Source organism: Lepidothrix coronata, unplaced genomic scaffold (genome assembly GCF_001604755.1).
Source record: "Lepidothrix coronata isolate B3197 unplaced genomic scaffold, Lepidothrix_coronata-1.0 Scaffold5, whole genome shotgun sequence".
In the NCBI taxonomy this organism is placed as follows: Eukaryota; Metazoa; Chordata; class Aves; order Passeriformes; family Pipridae; genus Lepidothrix; species Lepidothrix coronata.
The window spans coordinates 5,124,156-5,146,944 of NW_016690185.1; the positions used below are offsets into that span (position 1 = coordinate 5,124,156).

Below are 22,789 nucleotides of genomic sequence, written 5' to 3' on the forward strand. Positions count from 1 at the left end.
CCAGGAGCAGGGCAACCTGGGAGAGCAGTGCCCTGGGCACTGGGTATGATCAGTCTGCAACTAGTCCAGCAAAGGACTAGCAGGATGGTTAGGTGTATGGAGCATCCAATACAACAGGAAAAAATGAGGGATATGTGTTTCTCTGGCCTGTAGAACACAAAGCAAACAGGTGAATCTAACAGCAGTCTTCTACCCCTGTATCTACAGGGCTTTATGCAGATGATAGAGGGAGAGATATAATTGAAAGGACAAGAGGCAACAGTCACAACTTGCAGCAATAGAACTGGTGACTGGACATGAGGAAAATATCCTTTATGAAAACCACTGACACTTTGTCCAGAAAAGCTGGTCAATAGCTATTCTTGAATATTTGGCTTGATAAAGCACTGAACAACCTGTTCTAACTTTGAAGGGAGCCCTGTCTCAAGCAGGGAACTTGACTACTGAACCTTTGGCCAACGCAAATTTACTCTATAACATTATGATTCTGTATTCCCAGAGAAATATATTTGCTGTGATAAATTAAATTCATCTACACTTCTGAGTAGATGGTCTTTGGTGGGAAGGCTGTCCATGTGTATATTCAGTGACAAATCTGGAGAGCCATTTGAGAGGAAGTGATTTTATTCTGTAGCAATGGAACTCACTGTGCTTTGCATGAACTTTCAGCCTTCAGCTTTTGGCCATATGCTTGCCCAATACATCTGCACTAGGACACTAAAATGTCTCCATGCAGGCCTGAAGGTCTAAATAGTTTTTCTCCCACAAACGTCTTATCCAAATTGACACCAAACTACATCATTGCTCAAATGCAGGTTGGTGTTAGGACTTGTGACTGTCATGGACAAGTAGGATGGTACTGGAATGAAGACATAGTAAGGTCAGCATCTGACTTTATTAAAATTCATGACGAAATTCCACTTTTTGTCTTAACATTTCTGCCCTTGTTCACAAACTTCCCTGTATAACTACTTCTATAAAAGATAATGAAAATAAATAAACTTTATAAATTAAGAGGAAGCATTTATTCTTGAATCTCTCTTCCAGTTTTCTCTGTGAAAAATAACGATAACTATGGTTAGTATAGTTTCAAGGTGTATTCTTCAAAACCACAACATTTTAAAATGTTACTTATCACATCTATATTTCCTCATTTTCCTCATTTGCAAGGAGAAAATGCAAAATATGATGTATTGGTAGATGTCTAATTTTTATTTCTTGTACTTCTTGGAACCACAGACATTACTTTATTGATAGTTTCTGACCAGTATGCACATTTTATTATGATTTAACGTGTAGGAATAAGACAGTAAATTTGACCAGGAAGCAGTTCTTCTTTGAGGGAATCTGTGAATACTACTTTAATCTATGTAGAACTGAAGTCAGAAATTTTTTTCTTCTTTTTCCCAAATTTAACTCATTGAGTCCTTTATTTAATACTTCTGAGCATGGTTCTTTGTTGATCACAGTCTGATCAGCTTGCAGGCAAAAGGTCACATCAATTCACAGATGACAACATGCAGCTCTTATCTGTTTCAATCCAGAAATTCCAGGAAATTATCACATGGAGTTTTCTGCATGCCCTTCCAGAGCACTATCTTTCAGGCTAATCAGTAAGATAGTTGCTGGGGTCAGATCTACACATATTAAAGTGTTTATTTCCCAGGAGAGAAGTACCCCAGCTCCTTGACTCTTGGAAAATCGTATGTTACTTTCTAAGTTGCTCTAGTTTTGCTGTCTTCTACTATTCTCAGGTTTCCCTATAGCTGACTGGGTTACCTCATAATTATTTTAATAAATCGACATATTGCTGGCAAAAATTCTTCTCAAAATCACAGTCCAATTCTGACCTGAATCTGAAGACAGATTTTTACTCACAAAGTATTACATGGATACTCTTAAAAAACAGGCAGTAATGCTTCATTATTTCTATGTATTTGCAGAATATCCTTTCACTTTTATATTACCTTCAAGTATTATACTTTGTATATATCCATTGCAAGAGAACTATATGCATCCTAGATTCGCTCCTCTGCACACAACTGGCAGTGTGTTTTGTAGTCAGCTTTTTTTTTTTTTCTTTTTTTAGTGGAAACAAAGAAAAGGTCTGTTGCAAGCTAGGGGCACTGACTGTTATGAGACCAGCAGACAGATTTTTCTTAGTTTGGAAATGAATTTTGTTTTATTTTACTGCCCTATATAGTCATTTTAAGCACCTTCTAAGTATACCCCACCTCGTTCATGATAGTGGCTATGGTCGAGTCACCACACAGACACACAGCTGCCCTGCCCAAGACGCTAGCAGGGCAAACAACTAATATAACATAGAAGAATAGGACCTGTTTCAATAGAAATCATTGGCCATCTCCCTTCTGGGATAAAGACTAACAAAAAACCACAAAAAATTTATGTAGCTAGGCACATTTTGCTCCACAGGGCATGGGACTCGTGCATTTCCATGTAGCCATCCTTTCCCAGTCCGTCTTTCTCCCGATCACAGCTGTGCCACCTTTCTTCTTGCCCCTGCTCCTTTTCATCCAGGTGCCTTTGCCTTGCACACAGAATATCCATCAGGGCAGGCCCTGATTGTGCTGCTGTGAACCATCTGGCGGGTTTTGTGCAGTGAACGCGTGTTTTGCTTCCCCCTAGACCAGTGTATCAGCCCCTACAGCATGTCCCCTGCCCTTTCCACATGCCTTTGCATTTCACTAGGACTGTCCCACTGTCCTCATCATAAGCACAGCTTCAGAGCCTTTCCCTGGACATGGCCCCAGGTACGTGCACAGCAGTGGCCACAGGTGAGCCTCCCCGTCATTTAGGTGTTTCCTCAACTTGCTTGTACAGGAGCACACACACCCTGCCCTGGGGAGAGTGGGGAGAGCATTTTGCTTGGGTGGTCACACGGTATTTTGATGGATTCTTTGATTTCAGAGCTTGAGAAAGCAAGGAGCAGGCAGTAGTGGTCTCAATCCGCCCTCACTTAAGGACCCTCTGCTATTCACTGAAGCTGCTACCAAATTAACCTGTTACTCTTTGGGACCCTTATTCTGCAATGTACTGAATCTCTGCGGATTGCAGATACATTTACCTGTTGGAATTGGAGATGTATTGTAGGCCAGGTCCACATACACCTCCTTATGCTTAGTCCACAAAGGGCTCATCAATCTGGGAGAACAAATTCTGTCCTCCAGGCCTTTTTTCCTTGGCTTGTACAAGGTTCTTTGGGCTCCAGATTTAAGTATCCCTCCTAATTAACGATCATTTCACATTGTCTTCAAAAGCCATTGGATTTTGATTAGCTAGCAAATAAAAATGGCTTCATTTTCTTCTCCAGGCACATATTTTCTCTGTCTCCTTAGCAATTAATTGAGTAGACGAATAATAGTCTGTGCACTTTAACAGACTGTGCAGGGAAGGCAATACCAGCCTGGTCACCAGGAGAACTTCATTGCCACTGAGCACTTAGCAAATTTGATCCCCCAAAGGGAGACATCAGTGCACCCTGTTACATGGAGTCCTGGCAGCTCCTGTGCAGCTGTAGCCTTGAAAGCACAGCATGCAACCTGCCTTTGCTGTGGATACTTCAGCTCGCTCCTCCATGCAGACCTCAGTCTGGAAGCTGTTATAAGAGAGAGACAGAGAACATATTCTTGTGTCTCCTTAGCCAAATGTGGAAATACTCACCTTTGGAGAAATCTAGGCTAACTCCACTGAAGTTGATGAAGTGGCTCTAGCATAACTAACAGACAGAAATCTGCGAATCAATGAGATATCCTTCCTTTTACTTGTATTTACTCCTAAGATGTGCATTTCAACAGCAAATTTTTTCCAGGGTAAAACAAGGGTAGGAGAAGTCCCTGAAATGTTTTGCAATTCTCAGCACAGTTGTTAGGCAACACATATGGGAGAACAGTGAATGAATATGCCAACTACCTCACCATACATGTCAGGTAAAATACAGCATGTAAAATCAATCAGGCATCAAATTTGTGCTGTAATGAAGACATCGAGAACAGGGAGTGCTGGATATCTTCCAGTTTGTCTTGATACATTGGTCCTTATTAAAATATTGCTAGGATAGAAAACTTGCTGTCATGCTTTCCAATGAGGTACAAAGTTCAGAGGAACAAGCTGGAGGAAGGAGAGGTTTCAGCAAGTGTTGCTTTTGAATTCTCTTGGCCTTGGAGTGTATTAAAGCATTGTACGTATTAATTGTAAACAGATCCACCTACATATAACCAAATTCACATCAAGAGGTGCTGAACTTGCTTCTACAGCACTTAAAGCAGGCCTTCAGCTTTTATAGAGATGAAAGGTGTTTTTGTCACTAGCTTCAGGCAAGACCTGAATACCAAACACTTTGAATGTAGCAAAACATGTGCAGTGATTCAACAAACAAAAATACTTTTAAACACATTCTGGATTCCTTTTTATTGTTCAGTTCTATTTGTTGGATTGTAACAGAAACACTTAGAGTTTTCACGGGAGGTCAACGATCAGGAGACGCTTTGTCACCAGTGACAATTGTGCATCTCTTCAAATATATTAAAACACTAGAAACAGAATGGTGTGAGACATCTTTTCGAGAAGATTAATGGTTCGTCTTCAATAGCCACCAGAATACAAGGTTAATTGATACCCACTGGCATATTGTGAGCACAGCCACAAACATCTCCCTTTCACATAGGCTCCCATCTATACATAGGTGGTCGGAAAAATCATCTCTTATGTTTTTCCTCTCTTCTGCGCAGGGTTCCCTACAATATAAACTATCTCTCTGCTCTGGAGCAGCTTCAGTAACTGTTGCCTTCAAAGGTGTTGGCATTATAAGATTGATCTGGCAACACTGGTGTGCTTTCTACTTCATATTTCTTCATAAACCCTGACTGTATAATCAAATTAGAAAGCCATTCTTTAGCCTTCTTTTGCAAATTTTACTTCAGAAGTTTTCCCATGATGGTCACAGCCAAGAAAATATGTAAGACTCTGATTAAACAGAATGTTTATCTCATAGTATTACTGTCTGACTTGAATTCGTAAATACCTTGTGGGCTAAATATGGAAAAGCTGGCAGCTATTCATAGGATAAGGCCACAATGCTACTGGTCTGTGGCCCTGATCCTACCAACACTTTTGTTGGTTCTCAAGCTACCCTAGTCACATAGAAATCAGGTCAAGTAACACTAAAAATGATAGAAAAAAATGAGAATAAAGTAAAAATTATCCTGAATGGTAGAAACTTTTGTCAAGACCTTTCTTGACACGGTAGTTACAGTTGAAAAGTAGATATACACACAAGTAAGCATCTACCATTTGCGTTCGTAAAATTAAACATGCCAGTGTAGCCAGGTTCAGGACGTTGCATAATCAATCCTTCAGAAGAAAGCCAGGCTTCCTTTTCTTTTGTGTTCAACACTTGCTGCATTACCAACAAAAGAAATTCCAAGATAACCACACTCTGCACACAATGAAGAACAGCTAGGAAAGGTTTCAGCAGATAAACCATGGTTTTGTGCAGTAAACTCACCATGATTCCCAAAACTGCCACTTCTGTATAATTAATTAAGCATCACAAGTTGCGGAATACTGAACTGTTCTGTGTTTTCATATGGCACTGCTTTCATTTATGTCCCCATAACACTGGAGGATTGAGAAGCTAAGACTGAGACAGAGGCCTCATACCTGGTCACTGGCAGTTGAAGTTGATTGGAAAAGAAAGTGTGGGGAAGGGAAGCGGAGAGTGGAAGTTTAAGTGACTTCTTCAAGGACAAGCTGGAGTCTGGTGGCACAGGTGTGTCACAAAGCAAAAATAAAATTAGCTGTCACCTGCTGTCTTGTCATGCTCTAACTTCACAAGGCAATACTGCCTTCTTGAGACAAGTGTACTGCTAAAGCATCAGAATTTTGATAGTTTTGAATAACTTAAATGTCCCATTTTCCATTGATTTCAGAACAAGCTGGCTCAGACCAAAAGTTCCACTTAAAGGCGAAAATTTTGAGCCCCATGGTTTATCTAAATTGTTTAATCTCATCTGTAGAAATACCATAATTTCTGCATTCTTCAAGAACTACAATAATTCTTTTCCCTGAAAAAATTACTCCAGTGGATGATTCCTTATTTCTTTATTATTGCTAATCTGATGAAGGCGGCTGTAGGTGCTATTAGATCAGTGTGACTATTTTCCCCAAGGCAATTTCAGATCGAACTTTAGCTGACATGCCCAACATGTTAGTCCACCAAAGACCAGGGGAATTCTTATTGCTCTTCTGTTACTGGGGTGACACCTTGCTTTGTTTTAAAATATTTGCTACTTTTTCCCATGGATGACAAATAGATGAACACATTGGCAATGGCCTCATTGCCTCGAGATTTGGAAAGGTGTGAGGGGATATTTTTCCAAAGTTTATTAACAATATTGATTTTGTGAGTGCTTTTCATTAGGCAAAGAAAAGAAGAAAGCAAAACTCTGACATGGCAAGATGCGCTTACCTCTTGTGCTAAAGAGTTATCTTTAGTCCTTCTTAATACTAATGGGCACAAAGCTCTTTGCCATTTCTTTTTCCCTAGTCTCATCGTGCCTTAGGCCCCACTGAGCTCTCTTGCAGCCCCATGATCTCCTCTCCCCACCGTGAGGCTCTGCCCCAGTGCCCAGCAGACTGCTCTGTCCCAGTCCCCTGCCTGCCTGCCAGGAGCAGCTGTTGGGCCAGCAGATGACTCTCAGATCTCTGAAGGCCTCCTCCCCAGCCACAGCCACCCTGGCCAGGGGCCAGAAGCTGCTGTCACCACCAGACCCATACGAGAAGAGGCACGTTCCCCGCTCGGCGTGCCACCCAGTGCTGTGCCAGGTGGGGCAAATGGGAGGGGAAGGCCACAGAGGCAGGAGTTGGCTCCTCACTCTGTCAGCAGCAGAGCAGCCTTTCCCAGAGATGCTTCTCCTCTTTAATTTCTGTTGTCAATGCCTTTGATGGCAGGAGTCACTTTAAGGACCCTGAACTACGACTTCTTCCTTTTTTGTTTTGTTTGTTTTACTGCAAAAAATAACAATAACAAATCTTTTTTTTTTCTTGAAAGAGAAATCTTTTGAATCACTGAGGGCTAGATAAGATAAATGGTCAGAAGTTTAACACAAAATTTTAAGACCTGGCCTTTCAAATCTTTAGTCAGTGGACTTCTGTGCATAAATAGTCTTCTAATTGTCATACCCTACTAAGTATCTCCTCCCTTGCAATTCCTAGAGTTAGTTGATGTAATTCCCTCATATCCAAAGAAAATTCAGATAAGAGAGGTCACAAACATTTGCTCACCTCTCACTGAAACAGAAAGAAAGAGATAGTAGAAAACAAGAGCTGGAACTCAACAGAACAAATTAGGTGTTCAGCCCGAAGGATGAGCTTCAACTTCTCATACTTTTTGATTTTTTTTCCCTTCAAAAACAGAAGTGTGCATCCTTTGTAATCATCTGGTTTAAGTTTCACTTTCTCAGTGCAAGAACAAATTAATTTTCCCTTGTTTTCAGTGGGAAATCACTTGGATGTGTTTTCTTCAAGATTCAGGTATCTTCCTGCACTTCTTGATACTATCACCTAAAAAAAGCTTTTCCAGGGTTTATGTGTGTGTGTGTGTGTGTATGTCATGGAAACTAAGCATCATAAAACTACAGTTTGTCTGGATTGTCCTATCTACTTATAAAATGTCACCAGATGCAAGGATGAGATGAAAGATGCTTTTAAGGCAGAAGACCTCAAACCATGCCTCTTACCGCTGTTGCTGCTGCTACCAGCTGAAAAAAGGGACATTGAGTCCTCAAAGCTGTCAGTTGCTAACAGGGCTGAGAGAGGAAGATGAATAGAACTAAAAGAATCGCTGAAAGGAGCTCAAGGAACACACATACCAAAAGGTTTGCCAAAGTACAGGGTGCAGCACTGCCAGTAGCACTCCAACTCCACTTCTGTATTTATTTTGATATACAGTATGGGAAGCATTAAATGGGACTGGGATCTTAAAGTGTTCAGTTTGTATTGCAGAAACACTGGGCAATGACTGCTCCAAGGCACTACCTTTTGGCATTCTGATTATTAGCTCCTTTACTGTGATGTGTTTTTACATCTAGACACCTCTTCATTACAGTGGTGGCAGTGTGCTCATAACTGCAGACAACAAAATTGAATTGGGAAGTCCCTGTAAGGTTTACTCTAAGTTGGCTGGATGTCACAAATGTTTTTTTTTTTTTCTGAGGAGAAGACACCACCCTCCAGAAGGAAAAATGTCACCCATACTAGGGTGAAAACCCTGTACCATACACTGTGCTTGGGAAGATAGATCAAATGCACAAATTGGAGCAGCCAATGTTACAAACCTTAGAGCAAATTATCTTTGGAGTCTCACTTATCCACCTCCAATCAGGCAATTTGAGACCTAAACAGTGACACCCCCCTCCCAAAAAAAAGAGATGAAACCTCATTTCACAAAGCAAATAAACGTGTTTTGCAGCCTATTCATAAGTCCCAGCTCAATATTTTCCTTGGAACTATAACATCCATGATATTCAGATTTACAGATGTAAGAAAGTACATGTGAATCTAAAATCAAAAGAAAGCAAGGCTTGCTTTGCTTGCAGACAGCTCTGACTGGTACCCATCTGCAGCCTTCTCTTCCTGATGAATGGGCAAGAGTATCAACTATATATGCTACCCAGTTGTTAAAAGGAACATAAAGGATGCCCATCAGCTAGAAGCAAGAGAGAAAGCAGTCTCTGTTAAAATACAACTCATGAATCATTAAAAAAATGAGGGTTTCACTTTGCTACATTTTAGTCATCCAGCTAAGGATCCTATGCCAACAGGGCAACAGATTTTGCTTGCGCCTATGGAGGTAGCATACAGGTGGGTTGAAAAGGATGCCTGCTCAACCTCTGCTCCACTCACTGCTTTTATCACTTTTTATGCTGGGAGCTCACATGTCAGGATCTTGGGGATCACATTAACAGTCATGTTCAGCACCTGCAGTTATGGAGCTGAGGAGGTGACCATGGTGCTGTGATATTGCAACTGCAGCCCCCTGGACCTTGGGCACTATCAGGCATGGATCCTACAATGGATCAAAACACACATCTGTGGAAGGAGCAGACAGATTAGAGCTATGGAGTGTTGCAGCTTGTCTGATTTGCCTGAAGGTTTCCCTGCAGGTGGATGTAACTTGTGTGGTGGGGGTGGTAAAAGAGGTGTAGATTGAGCAGCTAGGTTTGGGGGAAAGGGGAGCACCTAAGTGCTTTGCTGAATTGAAGCTTTAGGACTCTGTCAGGCTGTGGAACATGTGTATGCTGACTGAGTGTCTATGGTGCGCACTGGAAGGAGGAAAACCCATGACTGAATTAGTGCTGTGGTCAACTGCATGCCAGAGCTGTAACAGTGGAGCTGGGAGGTGGCAAAGGATAATGACAACTGTGCACAGGATTCCCCATTCATTGTGCAGAGCCATATTCTCCCCTTCCAACTCCCCAGACTCTGCCAGTTCAGTTGGTCCTGGAAACACAAGCACAAAGGTGCTGCACAAAACCCGCAGCTCCCCCTTGTTAGCCTCTTGGTTTCTCCACTCTTCACCATGGGGGAAGGCCATTACCTTTGGGCCATCCCTGGTTCTCACTGGGTACAGCCACATGCCCATTGGCACAAGGCTGGGTGCTGCCTGAGGGCTGTGGTGCAGCCAGCCCCCCGCTGCTGGGGCTCACTGCCTGCTGCTCAGCTGTCCCGTGCAGCAGCCCTAGGGCTAGGGTTACAGGACAGTTTCTAACTTTGTGCCTGTCCCAAGGCATCAGGGCAGAGGCACATGATTTTTAATTTATGAGGACACCCATAGAGCTGTCACTTTCAAGGCAGGTGTTGAGAAACTGGCAGAGGGCCCAAGCAAAGAAAAAGACTGACCTCACCCAGAAATAATGGTGGCCAACATGGTCACAGGACAGAGAGCATTGACATAAGTGGGCTTTAAAAATAACTAGGTCATCCTGCTAGACTGGTTTACCATCTTATACAAAGAAGCTGTGAGGTACCAATTTATAGTAAAAGTAGGAGTGTAAACAACTATTCAAGGGTTTGAACAAATGTGTAATGCTTTGAGTCATTATTTTATTTAGTTTCTCTAATTCTCCTACCAAAATCAATCTCCTACCAATTACACCTGTAGACATAGCATCAGAATAAGGCAAGTTTTCAAGGTCCATGCACGGCGAGGGCCCCAGATGCTGGGCAGCTACGGTTCTAAAGTGGTCATTGCTCTGCCCTGTGGCTGCAGCCTCCTCATTTCAGATCCCAGTCACAATAAAAACCTAAAATGGCTGTTGAACTAGGTGATTGTTGTAGGTCTTTTCCAGTTGAAGCGTTCTAGTCTGAAAATGAAGCAAAGGTCACAAACATATAAACATTTTGTTGCAGAGGAAATATTGTGAATATGTGCTAATAGAACTTGGCCTTAGGAAAAAAGGAGAGGAAATCCAGAGAGGAAATTACTATTTCTGTACCTAATCCGAACTTTGGAAAAAGTCTTAAAGTAGACTGTTCTCAATTTGAGATGAGACTGAGTGCTTTCAAACAAATGCTGTTTTGCAAAACACACTTCACACCTCCTAAGATCACAGCATTTTGCTGCAATTCCTAAGAGGAGAAAAACAAGACTTGGCTTAGACAGAAACTTCAAACTGTTCCAATAGTTAAGAGAATTACTAGGCCAATAGTGACTTAGGTTTTGACATCTGCATCCACAATCACCTATTCCTGGATTTATGGCACCCATTTAATTCTATATGGACTTGAAGAGCACTTACTGCCTCTCCTGCTCTCTCCAGATCTGTTTGTCATCAGAGAGAGAGAGAAAGTATGATTTTGCCATAGAAAACTCTTATTAACTCTTTCATACCACCTGAATGGTGCAAAGGGAAAGGACAAGAACAAGGACTACATGCTGGCTACTGCAGCTCTGTAAGAACACAGACTGCATGCCCAGGTACACAATAATTAAATCCTTGTACTGGTTAGCACTATTGGTTTTGTCAACAGTGTAACTTCACAACAAACTTCTCTCAGTCTTTGCTTCCTGAAGGAAAACTGTCCCTCAGCGAGAGCATACAGCAGCCTTGTATATAGCCAAACAGTTTTTCTCAGCCAAGAAAACAGAAACAAATAATTACAACATGGAAAACACTTGCTTTTGCTTTGACCAAGCATGCCTTTGAGGCAACTGTTTATGGTTTGTCACATGGTGACCATTCCCCATCGGGGTAACTAGCGAACTACCATAAAAAGTCCAGTATCACTGGCATTAGATTGTTTATCAGGCTTGTAAGGCAGTTTTCTAAATCAAGACATCATGTTACCAGAGGTCAATAGATTGCTATTTCATGCTTGATTACTTCCATGTTCCCTCTAAAAAGTACTTGCTAATTTTCAGTTTCTCAGATAACCCTTAATGATGTCAAAAATGTCTTGTTCCAGTACGACACCTATTCTGCTCCTTCTCCAGTTTTAGCACTCTTACCTTGTCATCCCAGAGAAGGGCGTCACTGTGTCCCATGTACCATGTTCAATTTAAATCTAATTTTTCCATTGCAACTTGCATCATGACCATAACTCCTATCTTTGCAGTTGTGAAAGACTTCAGTAGCTCAGCCCTGAAGGCATCAAAGTGAACAGCAAAAAATAGCTAAAACAAATCAGGAGAATAACAACCAGTATGCATTTTAATGTGGGGTGGGTTTTTTGGGTTTTTTTGCTTTGTTTTTTTGGGGGGTGGAGGGCATGGATAAAGGAAAACCCTGTTTCAGGCACCCATTTTGTACGACAGACTGAAAACAGGCTGTAAGTAGTTTGTAGAATTTCACAACAAATTGTAATTGAGAGACCAATTAAAGAAGAAACACCCTCAAAAAAGCAGATTCTGTGAGCTGAAACATCTTATCAAAGTGACAGGCCACCTAATTAGCTTCACATGGAATTAGGAGCTTGCTCCCCATTTCTTTTCCAGCAATATGGCCACCCCAATTATCCATATCCTGTTTCATTCATTTTGACTGCAAACACCTCTCCAATACAATAGATCCCTTTGTAATCAGTGTCCTACAGATGAGATTTGACAAAGCCATGGTGCCAGTGCTGTTGTTCTAAATTGGTGCAATCCTTTTTGGTGCTTTCTCTGCTACAACACAGCTGAGAATTATATTGACCAGCTGAATGACTATAATTTCTGCAAAGGTAACTAGGAAAAGAATTACCTGGTAAAGATAGTATTCTCAGGCATATCAAACAGCTATTATAGGCTGCCACAGAGCAATAGTATAGAGTCTATGCAAGGTGGAGACCATGTAAACTCTGAGGTACCTGTAATTTGCCAGTTTAGCCCAATCAGTAGACACTTCACATAGTATCTGCCCCAGAAAGATTGGGTTTTTTTTAAATAATCTTTTAGTTGCTTGAGGTCTGTGTTACATTCAGAAAAAGGAAACTAAGCTGGGCTTTGCTAGCTCAGCTGATATAAACCCTGGTGGTTTTGACCCTGCAGCAAGAAACAATTAAATAAGACATACAGAGTTTATTAAAGTCTTGGCTCTTCACGTTACTGACACGTTTGGTAGAGATGGCAGTCTAGGCACAGGAAGATCCAATCTTGTACAAAATAGTCCAAGACTCCATGAGAATCTTTTACTGAGCATAAATGACCTCTACAGATAATATCCATCTTCCTATTAATTATACCACCTGGTCTGGTATTACCCTTCCAAATATTGGATAAAAGCAATTTTTAAGTTTTTTAATTTTTAATATTTGGCTTACAACAGGATATGTAGTTTTCCCATGTATGTGCATCTAATAGGCCCTATATCCTTAAAGTGGAAGGACAAATATCCTTGAACTAGACTTGTGCTGCTAAATTGCTTAGCAAAAGGTGGAAAACTATTTAGAATTTTGTTAATAGGGAAAATTTGTTAAAATCGTATTAGTGGAAACATAAAATGGAGGAGTCACTTAAGTAGTTCTTGCAATACTGATCTATAGCCTGGAAAACTACCCACAGGTTTCTCTTGGGTCAGTGGGGACACAGAGTGTTTCCAGGCACAGCTCCATAATTCACCTGTTAAGAAGAACAGGACTGAATTCAGCACTTCCAGTACTCAGTGAGCCCTTCTTTATCTCGTGTCTAGGGAGAGGGGTGGCAGGGTGTGAAATTTGGTTTGGACTGCTTTCTTAAATGTCCAAAAAATGAGTTCCAGGCAAATTCACTAAAAAAACATACTAATAATTGCTCATTTTTGCTAAAGCTGATCACGGTTATGAATCAACAATAAACAATTCAGGTGGATGAGAGCATTGCATGTTGCAGTTTTGTACCTGACTACCTAAACATAAATAATCTCCAAACAATAGCCAGAGTTGCTGGGAAGCTACTTGAAGCTTCATAATTATCCTCATTATGTTACAGGTTACATAGGTTATATGTTTGAAGGTAACCCATCAGCAGACATCTTGATTAGATATTTCCAGGCTGACATCACCCACACATTTCACTTCTTGATAATTAATTCTATGCAGCACACGTATTGTTACAGTCACATAAAACCTTTCATTATGATCTTGACACCCTTGTAAATATTGTACCAAATTTTGCATGAAAGAAGGGATTTCATCTCTTTGTATTTTTAGCAATAATATACATTCACTACTCAAAGAACAAGAGTTTTAATTTTGGAAGGGAATGGTATTTTCAGGCAAAGATGCTCATAGAAGTAAGATATTGCTTGGTGGAAACACTAATGTGATTTCAAGACTGCGTCAGACAGAAGATCATCTGAATTATTTTAAATCTGTCTGACATTTTCTAACCACATGCTGATATAATGTTTATATGCGGTGGGTATGTTGATTAAAACCTGTTGTACAAAAGTGAAAACATACAGTAGTTCATGCTTATTCTTCTCTCCTGTGTCTAATTGTCTGGTAATGTTAGTGGAGAGATGAGAACAGTACTACTGATTTAAAGGAACTTTCCCTTGTTTTCAAACATCCTTCCTTGCTATGAATGCAGTCAACGAAACGGTAACACAGGTTTTGACCCCAGTGCAGGCTGTGAGTGTTCTCCCTGGAACCACAGCTAAAAATGGCTCCAGCTTTCCTGGTATTGCCCTAAGTTTGCACTGAAGACTTCCCAGTATATCTAGTTCCCTGCTTGCTCTTGTAATCGCTGAAACAACTCAGTCACTAAAGAATAGTCTTATGGAGGTGCTTTTTATAACGAAAATTCCTTTGCTGGCCTATAATATTTTTTCTTTAATCTTTCTTTTTCCCCCTAATTCTCGCAATCAGGGATATTTTCAGGTGGATTATTATTAGGAGAAGGATACAACATAAATATCAAAGGTGCTGTACACCAGACTAGGTCTAGAATTTCTCACTACCATGATAGCCATCTTCAAGTCAGCTGGGTGGCCGGAAAAATAATAAATCTGATCCATGCAGAGCAGATGGCCTGGAATGTCTCATTACTCAGAGGTGAGCGCAGGATCCAGTTGACTAAATCTACATGGCATCCCAGAAGTTTGCTCTTCTCCTTAGTCTTTACTCATCAACGTTTGCAGTTCTTCGGGACTGCATCACTGGACCGTCTTTTTCTTCCCCTACTATTTCTTCTTTCCATCTACCACTCTGAATTCAAAAGATTTTCTTTTTGCCAGCTTGGGGAATTCCTTTGTCCTGTCTACCTTCTGAGGCTACTTTGTCCCGTCTACCTTCTGAGGCTACTTTGTCCCTTTCATCATATTCAGGGCCCTTTGTGCCCAGAGCTGCAGGGTGCTCAACAACCTGAATTAGGCTGGCAGCGTTGAAGTGGGTGTCCATACTGAGCTTGGCACAAAGTTACGCTGGTACTAGCAAAGTAATAACGCATATTTCCCATTATTAAAGGTGGTTGATTACACTAGACTCAAAATTTGAATTCTAACCAGGAAGAACATACAGAAGTGTTTCTACTTAATTCCCCAGTGCATAAAGTGTTCAGATGTTCACAGTTCAAATGATCATAGATGTTCAAATTTTCAAAGTGCTCATAAGATACAACGTTCAATGTCCAATACAGAATTAGTTTAGATGTTCAAAATTAGACTCAGAAACCTGTCGTGCATGCTCATCTGCAGATATTTTACTTCCTTAAAATATCCTCTCTTTCATTAACTTCAAGAAGTTGCTTCTACAGCTGTGCTTCTATGGAAACTGTTCCCCAAGATGCTCTTACTCTTTAACACCTGCTAAGGATTGTGTGAGGATAAACTGTTACCAGTTCTCATGCAACAAACTTCTATCATTAATTTCATTTCATTAGGGAAACATAAACAAAAGTTGTTTTGTTTTCTCTGGGAATCAAATCAAATCAATTCACTGCATTGGGCAGCAAAAAGAAACACCATGCTACTTCAGAAAGCAAACAGCCTAAAGGCTGTTTGGAATGATTTCTTGGATTTCAAGAAATGCCTTTACAAATAAATCACTGTGGTAGTGCTCTTGTTCATAAATATCTGAATTGATTTTTAAAAAAAAGAACTCAACATCTCTGGGAAGTGATGCTTGGGAGGACAAAGTGGAACGGGAATCTCTCAGTGGAGATCTTGTAGGCTCACATTTCAAAACCCTCTCTGTCCCCATTAGTTCCAGTTGCTAGAGGGTTTAAATGGACTTCCCATCAGGTGTTACATTTAACTCCCTCCCCCGCGCTTTTTACACCACTCTGTTCGTCAAAGGACAACTATGTCCTTTGTCCTATGTCATATTCAAATATGACTTGAATACAAGATTGTGTCTTGATAAGCCACATAACAGATTTTTTGCATGCTACAGTGAGACAACAAGTAGTGAGTATCTCACAAATTAATACCATCCATAAGGTAACACACAAAAATATCAATAGAACTTCATTTGGGGAATTAATGTGAGAACTTTTTGGAAATAAGAACAGCTATAGATGTGAGATAACATATATTGGAATTACTTACTATATCTTTATGTTAAAGTATAAGTGTTTTTTTTATTTGGTGAAACACATTTTGAGCATTTACAATGTTCCGCACCATTTAAATAAGGGCAAAAATTTGCACATTCTCTGTGCACTACAATCTTCATTACTAGAAGCATTTAACCAAGTGTTTAGGTCCCTACCTATTAAATAAAGCCCTTCCTTAAGTGCAGGTAAATATAGGGATACTTAAGCAAGTGGTTAGGTCCTTTTCTCTGTTGTAATTCAGCTTTTTAAATCTAAAACACCTGTTGATTTTGTGCAGAGGCAATTAGCTCTTACTAATTGTAATACTTCTTGTAACCTAATGAGAAGATAAGGTTCAGTGTGTTTAACACATGAGAACAGGCCGAAGTCACATTGTTGAGGGCAGCCAGGTTGGCATGGTCTGGCGGGGAATAAGGTGTCCTGGTCTCAGCATTTCTCTGGGAGCCTTTCACCTGTAAATCCTGGATGTAAGCGAGGCCAGCCTCTACAGCAGTCAGCAGTTGCTGTCTCTCTGGGCTGCAGCCCAGCAAGAAAAATGAGTTGGTGGTCTCAACCTAGGTGGTTGTGCATGGCAAAATCTCCCAGCACTAACTGATACCCTTGATGACAGAAGTCATGTTAGAAAGAACCAGGACAAAAGTAAGCAGGAAAACACGTAGGTCAGCACAGACCCCTACTCTCTTCTTAACAGGTGGGGAGGTATAAAAGGAAAAGTTTCTGGAGCAAGTTATACAAACAAGTCAGCATGGTGGGAATCAGTGACAGTGTCCAGGCTGTATTTTTAGATGCACAGTGCCCAAAGAAAACCTGAGATAATTTTCTATACAAAGTAAAATTTTGCACAAGGAGAGAAACAGAACACAGCACACCGCACAGGCAGTCTGGAGATAACAAACATTCCCTAACTGAGATACAGATGCCAAAAAAAAAATAAAAATAAACAACCAAAATTGGTCCTGTGTTCCTGTGGGACAGAGAGGGAGCTAGTGACCTGGTAACTTGCCCCTACATCACTTAGAAAATCTTCATCACATATTAAAGCAAAAGTTCACGACTACTAACTTTCACCCCCACTGATGTCTTGTGACTGAATCTGTAAGTACGGCCAAAGTCTAACTCTCAGTCAATTTTTCTTAAATTCACCAGATGGCAAAGATATGGAAAGAGAAAAACAGCAATTTTCCTTTTCCCACCATTGAGGGAGAAGGGAAACTGTTTTCTTTAATCAAATTTTGATCAAAGAAATAAAATGTTTATGGCTGATTGTGCAGGGACAGTCAAAATGGAAAATACTAGCTATTAGATAACCCTCCAGCTCCTCATCTAGCTGGAGCATGTGTTACCACATTGTCTCATGCACATTCCCAGCCACCACTAATTAATTACTTGCAGACCTGCCTCCTTTCCCTAAAAATGACAGATGCCGGTGGTCTGCCTAGATGCATCCCCCCGCTGTCACAGCCTCCTCCTGGCCACCCCTGCGGGAGGCTGGCCGGCATGGTGAGTTAAGCCTAAGATTCTCAGGATTCCCCACAACATAACAGTAATGCTTCAGAGAGTTTCTGCAGCTTGTTATGGAGGATGCCGTGCATGGTTACCAGAGGGTATATTTTCATTTAGTCTGAATGCTTGGCACCCTCAGACCGTCAACAGAAGCCTAGGTAGAAATAGATGGAATTATTTACTTACACTTCCAGTGATGAAAATGATTAGTCAATTAACTTTACTAATATACGGTATCTTGTGAGAAGATAAGATGTCAACAAGTAAAGCTAGCCTCCAGGTCATGTCAAAAAGAACAAGCCCTCTGGCATTTATGCTGATTTATGGTGAACTATGACAAGTATGTTAATTATGAAAATTCCCGTTTATGTTTACATTTGTGCATTTTTCTTTGGCTATTTCTGATGATAGGCAGATTAGTGCAGCTACTTATAATTTGATCTCATTGACAAGAAAGCATTCAGCCTAGAGAGTCCTGCAGCCCCAGCTTCCTGTACTACAACAGGCTGAGGGCACTGTGTTGGTAAATATTTTCAAGGGGAAAATGGCAGCTAAAATTAAACACAATGACATTACTGGGATCACTGGGAAAAAAAAAAAAGAGTACAGATGAAAAAGGTTTATAACATGAGACAGGTTCAATTGGTTATTCAGTTGATTTAAGTAGTCCAGCTGGACAATTATAGACAGCTACCAATTCCATTACATAACCATGAAGCAATGTCTTCATGAACTTCTATTTGTGCATCACTGTATCCATCCCGGATATCTAAATCTCTTTTCAGTTCACTTGTACAGTGTAGCTTCTGGATATAGCCCTGCATGTGTTATACACACAATATAATATAATTTCTTGGTGTCTCAAGCCATGTAGGTGCTTCAAGCTTTCTCCAGATGAATGGCCAGCTCAAGAACAGAACATGGTATGAACATGGATAGCCTGGACCAAACGTTTCCATTCATTTTGTGCAAATACAACTTCACTCCCTAACTGTGCACTTCCACCCTCTTGGTTGGTTTTACTCTCCCTCTGCTAATCTGCTGCTCTCATTCTATCAAAGGAATTGGAGCCCTACAGATTAGGATCAAGAAACAGGTTTGCCTCACACATATCTGTGTGAGTGAAACTGTTTAAGCAATTAATTTTACAAACATTCTTTGGGTCAAAACTGTCCCAAAATCTCAGTTTGACTCCTAATGTGAGGAGTCCTGCCACAGGAACTCTGTGAACTCTCCATGTCTTTGGTTTCAGTGGACAGTTTTGGTGAAGAGTATATCCAAGTATTATGCTATCCAGAGAGTGCATGTTTTAGAGATTTCCTCTGAACATTCATCTTCTGTCTTTGGTGAGAGTCACTCAAAATCTGGTCTCTTTAGAATATCAAGAATCCTTTCAGAAACCAAGGTGATTCACTCCAGCTGATGGCCAACACGTAGTCCAGAACATGAGGAGCAACATGCCTATCCTTGTCCATATAACCGTAAAACCAAAAAATCCCTATATCTTTCTGGCCACTTCTGTGAATCCAGACATCTTTTTTGCTCTGACCACCAGGAGCTGTGGCCTAGCATCAGGAGCAAGCACATTACTTGGATCTGTTCCAGCCTGAACTACTCTCACACATCTGTGAAAAGGTTAGAAGGGGGTTCAAAGGACAGCCTACCTTAGCATAGCTTACCCTATAGTCAGCTCCAATTTAATTTCATCCCTTGGAGGCTACCTACAGAAGTTCTCCAGTCACTGGCATCCCCAGATATCATCTGTGAACAAAACTGCACATCTCAATGCTCCCAAAGCTTGAATTCACATCTAAACTGTGAGCAGATCCACAAGGGTAAAGATGATGCAAAAAATAGCTCTCACCTGAGTGAATCCTGAGTGTTAGTACAGTCACAATTTCTTCAGAGTACAGGAGAATTTCCACAGCAGCTTTCAGATGAGTGAAAGGGAAGAAACAAGGCAACACCATCAGTCTTCGCTTTCTCATACAGCTGCCACACAATTCAACTAGTGACATCCTCTCTGCCAATAACTTCACATGATGTACAGCACTTCTGATGGGCGCCTGCGAGCTACTTAAAGATCTGAGACTCTGGGAGAAAACCTGGAAACTACAGGATATGAAGCTGTTTTCTTCACCATTTTTTTTTCTGGGGATGTCTGTGCAAAAAATTGGAAAGCTTTGGAAAAATTTGAAGGAAACCCTTTTCATGAGGAAAAGATAATTTCTCTTGGAAGAAACAGTGAAAAACCTCTAGTGTCTTTTTCTTAAAGGAAATAGCTGCTAAACATGAAGCAATCAGTGTTCTCTCTATAAAAAATTAAGCCTTTCATATGACGTTACTCCACCGGAAAACTTGCTTTTTGCATTATTTAAATTCCTCCATTCCTTAGGTCAAATGGCTTAATATGGTGCAGTGTTAGCAATACAAAAATATATCCACATACACGTTCATGAAGTAAAGCTGAGTATTAGCTATTAGATCAATTTTCATTATTTAAATCCAAAGAACATGTATACAAACATGAAGTTCTTAAGAAGAGGTGATGTAGACAGGTACATAAAAGAGATTACTTTTCTTGCAAAGCTTTAATCTTTTGTATTCTTTAACCAGCCAGGATTAAACACTAGTATTTCCACTATTTCCAGTAGAAACATAGACTTGGTCTTCTAAATAAACAATGTAATTCACATTCTTGAAGTTAAGAAAATTTTCTTTTGGTTACAAGTAAGTAGCCCACATCAACATTTCAAACTTCAGTTATTAGAAAACAAATAACTACAAGAAAACCTAAAAAACCTTGGGAAGGGGTGTTACTTCCTGGGGCTTCAAAACATCCAGAAACTTTGCACCTCCAACTCTAACTAGAAGCCAGCAGAAATTACCCAGGGCATCAAAAAATACTTTAAGTATATTGAACAAATAAACTATTTTGAGCTCTTGGTTTAACTATGTCAAGGTTCAGTTGGTCACACAACATTAGAACATACTGGATACAAGAAGGAGATATGTCCTATTTTATTAAGAAGAGGCTATCTCAGAAGTTCAAATGAAAGAGGAATCCAGAATTTTTCCTACTCTGGAAGAAAAACTGCCATTATCAGAATAATATAATTTAGATATTTCCCTCCTTTTCTTGATAGAAAGGAAGAAAACAAGACTTAAGTCACTGATTCCAGGAAGTACTAGGCCTTATCTGCTGTTAGGAGTATCTACACAAATCACTTGGAGGCATGCCCCTGCAAGTTGCTGTGTTCCTGCCAAATTACTAGAAACAGAAACAATGTGAAATGAAAAAAGTGAGCTCATCATATGAGCTTATTTATCCTACAGGGTCCTGAGAACAGTAGCATGGAATGGGAGTAAGGGCTGAGGAAGTACCCATCATTGGGTACGGTCAGAGTCTTATTAAACACCCAGTTCTCACCCCCTCCATGGGTAAGTCACACACAGTAAGTCATGGGGTCAAAATCCTCAAGAGTCGGTAGGGTATGTCTGTTTTAAAATCCCTTCAGAGGTAGCTTAATGGCAGAGACTGCAGGACACAGTCTTTGGATACGGGAGGAATCTCAGCAATAAAAGGAGTGAGATCTTCCATAGAAACCAGCCTATGCAACCTGTCTCAGTAACGGCCAACCAACACTAAATGAAACAGTCTCTGCTCTGAGTACACAGCTCATTTCATACACAGCTGGCCATGCAGCAGTGTGTACATGTGGGTGTGCATGCACATATACTACTTTTTAGATATCAAAACAAAAGCCCTGCACTGCACATATCCTGGAGGAAAAGATGAGAGAACAGATGTGGGATAAGTGTTAATTGTATTGCATGTATCCATACTGTAAGACACTCAGTCTAATGATGAACATTGTAACTGAATCCATGGGGAGCATAAATAAATGATTTTTTGCATAGTACCTCTAAACTGGAATTTGTGTAATCAAACTGTGTAAAACATGTCTACATCTGCCTACTGCTAAGATCAGCACCAATACAAACATAAAGCAAACTATATTAATCTCTGCGTATACTATGGCTGAGACCAGGTTGCTGGTTATTCATTTCAGAAGGTGAAATATGTCATGCAATGACATTATGCTTTGAAGATCTAGCTCAGCAAAATGTCTTATCTTTAAATATGGGCGTCAGCCCCAAGGAAGTTTGCTCAATGAAAGCCTTGCATGATTAGTGCCAGAAATGAGAGAGTTTCAGAAGCATAAGATACTCCTATAAAACTGTAACTTCGCAGACAGCTACAGGCACCTCTCCTCTTACACAGGCAGCTGCTCCAGAAATACTCACTTGTTTACTGCCGGCAGCGCGCACACAAGGAGCGCACGCCTCCGCTCCTGCACCGCATGTAACGAGGGTGTGCGTGCCTGCCGAATCCTCCTGTCAGCAGACCTTCTCGCTTTTCACTTCTTCTTTGTTACTTTGCAAACTCTCAGCTATTTTTTCCCAAGCCGTAACACGGGGGCTCTTAGAGATTATTGCCATTCTCCCCCTGCCTGTCAGACACCTTGTTTCCAAGTATGGTCACTATGAGGAGACTGTCGCTTGGAGCCTTTGTGGAAAATTAATGGCAGACAGGAAAGGGCAAAAAAGACAGGACAGATGGCTCTGTCACCACCAGCAGCCTGATGCCATGAGAGCTCTTCAGTGCCTTTGCAAATGCCACCCTGTTCCACAGACTTACTCTGAAGTTGATCCAATCGCAACCTTGGCAGCTGTCTTTCTTCTTTTTTATAAGATTTTTCCTTGTCCTTTGACTTCCCAGGCTCATCCACGTGGCAAATTCAAAAGGTCAGTTTTTAAATTAGTGACCGGGTGCTGATGATCTGAAATACTGTTTAACTATAAGGGTATTGGCATCTTGCTAGAAGGGGTGTTGAATAGTGTTGTTAATAGGTCTTGTTTACTAGTTGGTTAAAATCCAAATCGAGTCAGCTGAGACTCGAAGATGCAATGAGTAAACTTCTAATTCAAGTAGGCAAATCGAGTGATGTCACCTCACTTTATTCTTTAAATGGCATTCTGTCTAGTTTCACTTTCACAGTGAAATACACACCCGTAGTATATTGGGTGCATGTTGGAAGCACAAAGAAATGCCTCCTCCTTATTCGAGTGGTGCCAGACAAATTGTGATTTGATTTATATACATACAGAAGTAAAGATATGACTAGGATTTTATGTGTTTAAAACATGATGAACTTCAACAGGGTAAATAAATTGTGATGTGACGCC

At 40.6% G+C, this 22,789-nt stretch overlaps 1 long non-coding RNA gene across 2 annotated transcripts in view; it reads right to left on the reverse strand.

Annotated features, from left to right (window-relative positions):
- The window catches only part of LOC108503517, a 60,194-nt gene extending 38,251 nt beyond the window's left edge, over nucleotides 1-21,943 (reverse strand). For both annotated transcript variants that reach the window (XR_001876854.1, XR_001876856.1), the window contains exons 1-2: nucleotides 21,848-21,943; nucleotides 19,404-19,469 (exon numbers count right to left, since the gene is read on the reverse strand). This is a non-coding gene — a long non-coding RNA (uncharacterized LOC108503517). The remainder of the gene's footprint in view (nucleotides 1-19,403; nucleotides 19,470-21,847) is intronic.
- Between the last annotated feature and the right edge of the window lie 846 nt (nucleotides 21,944-22,789).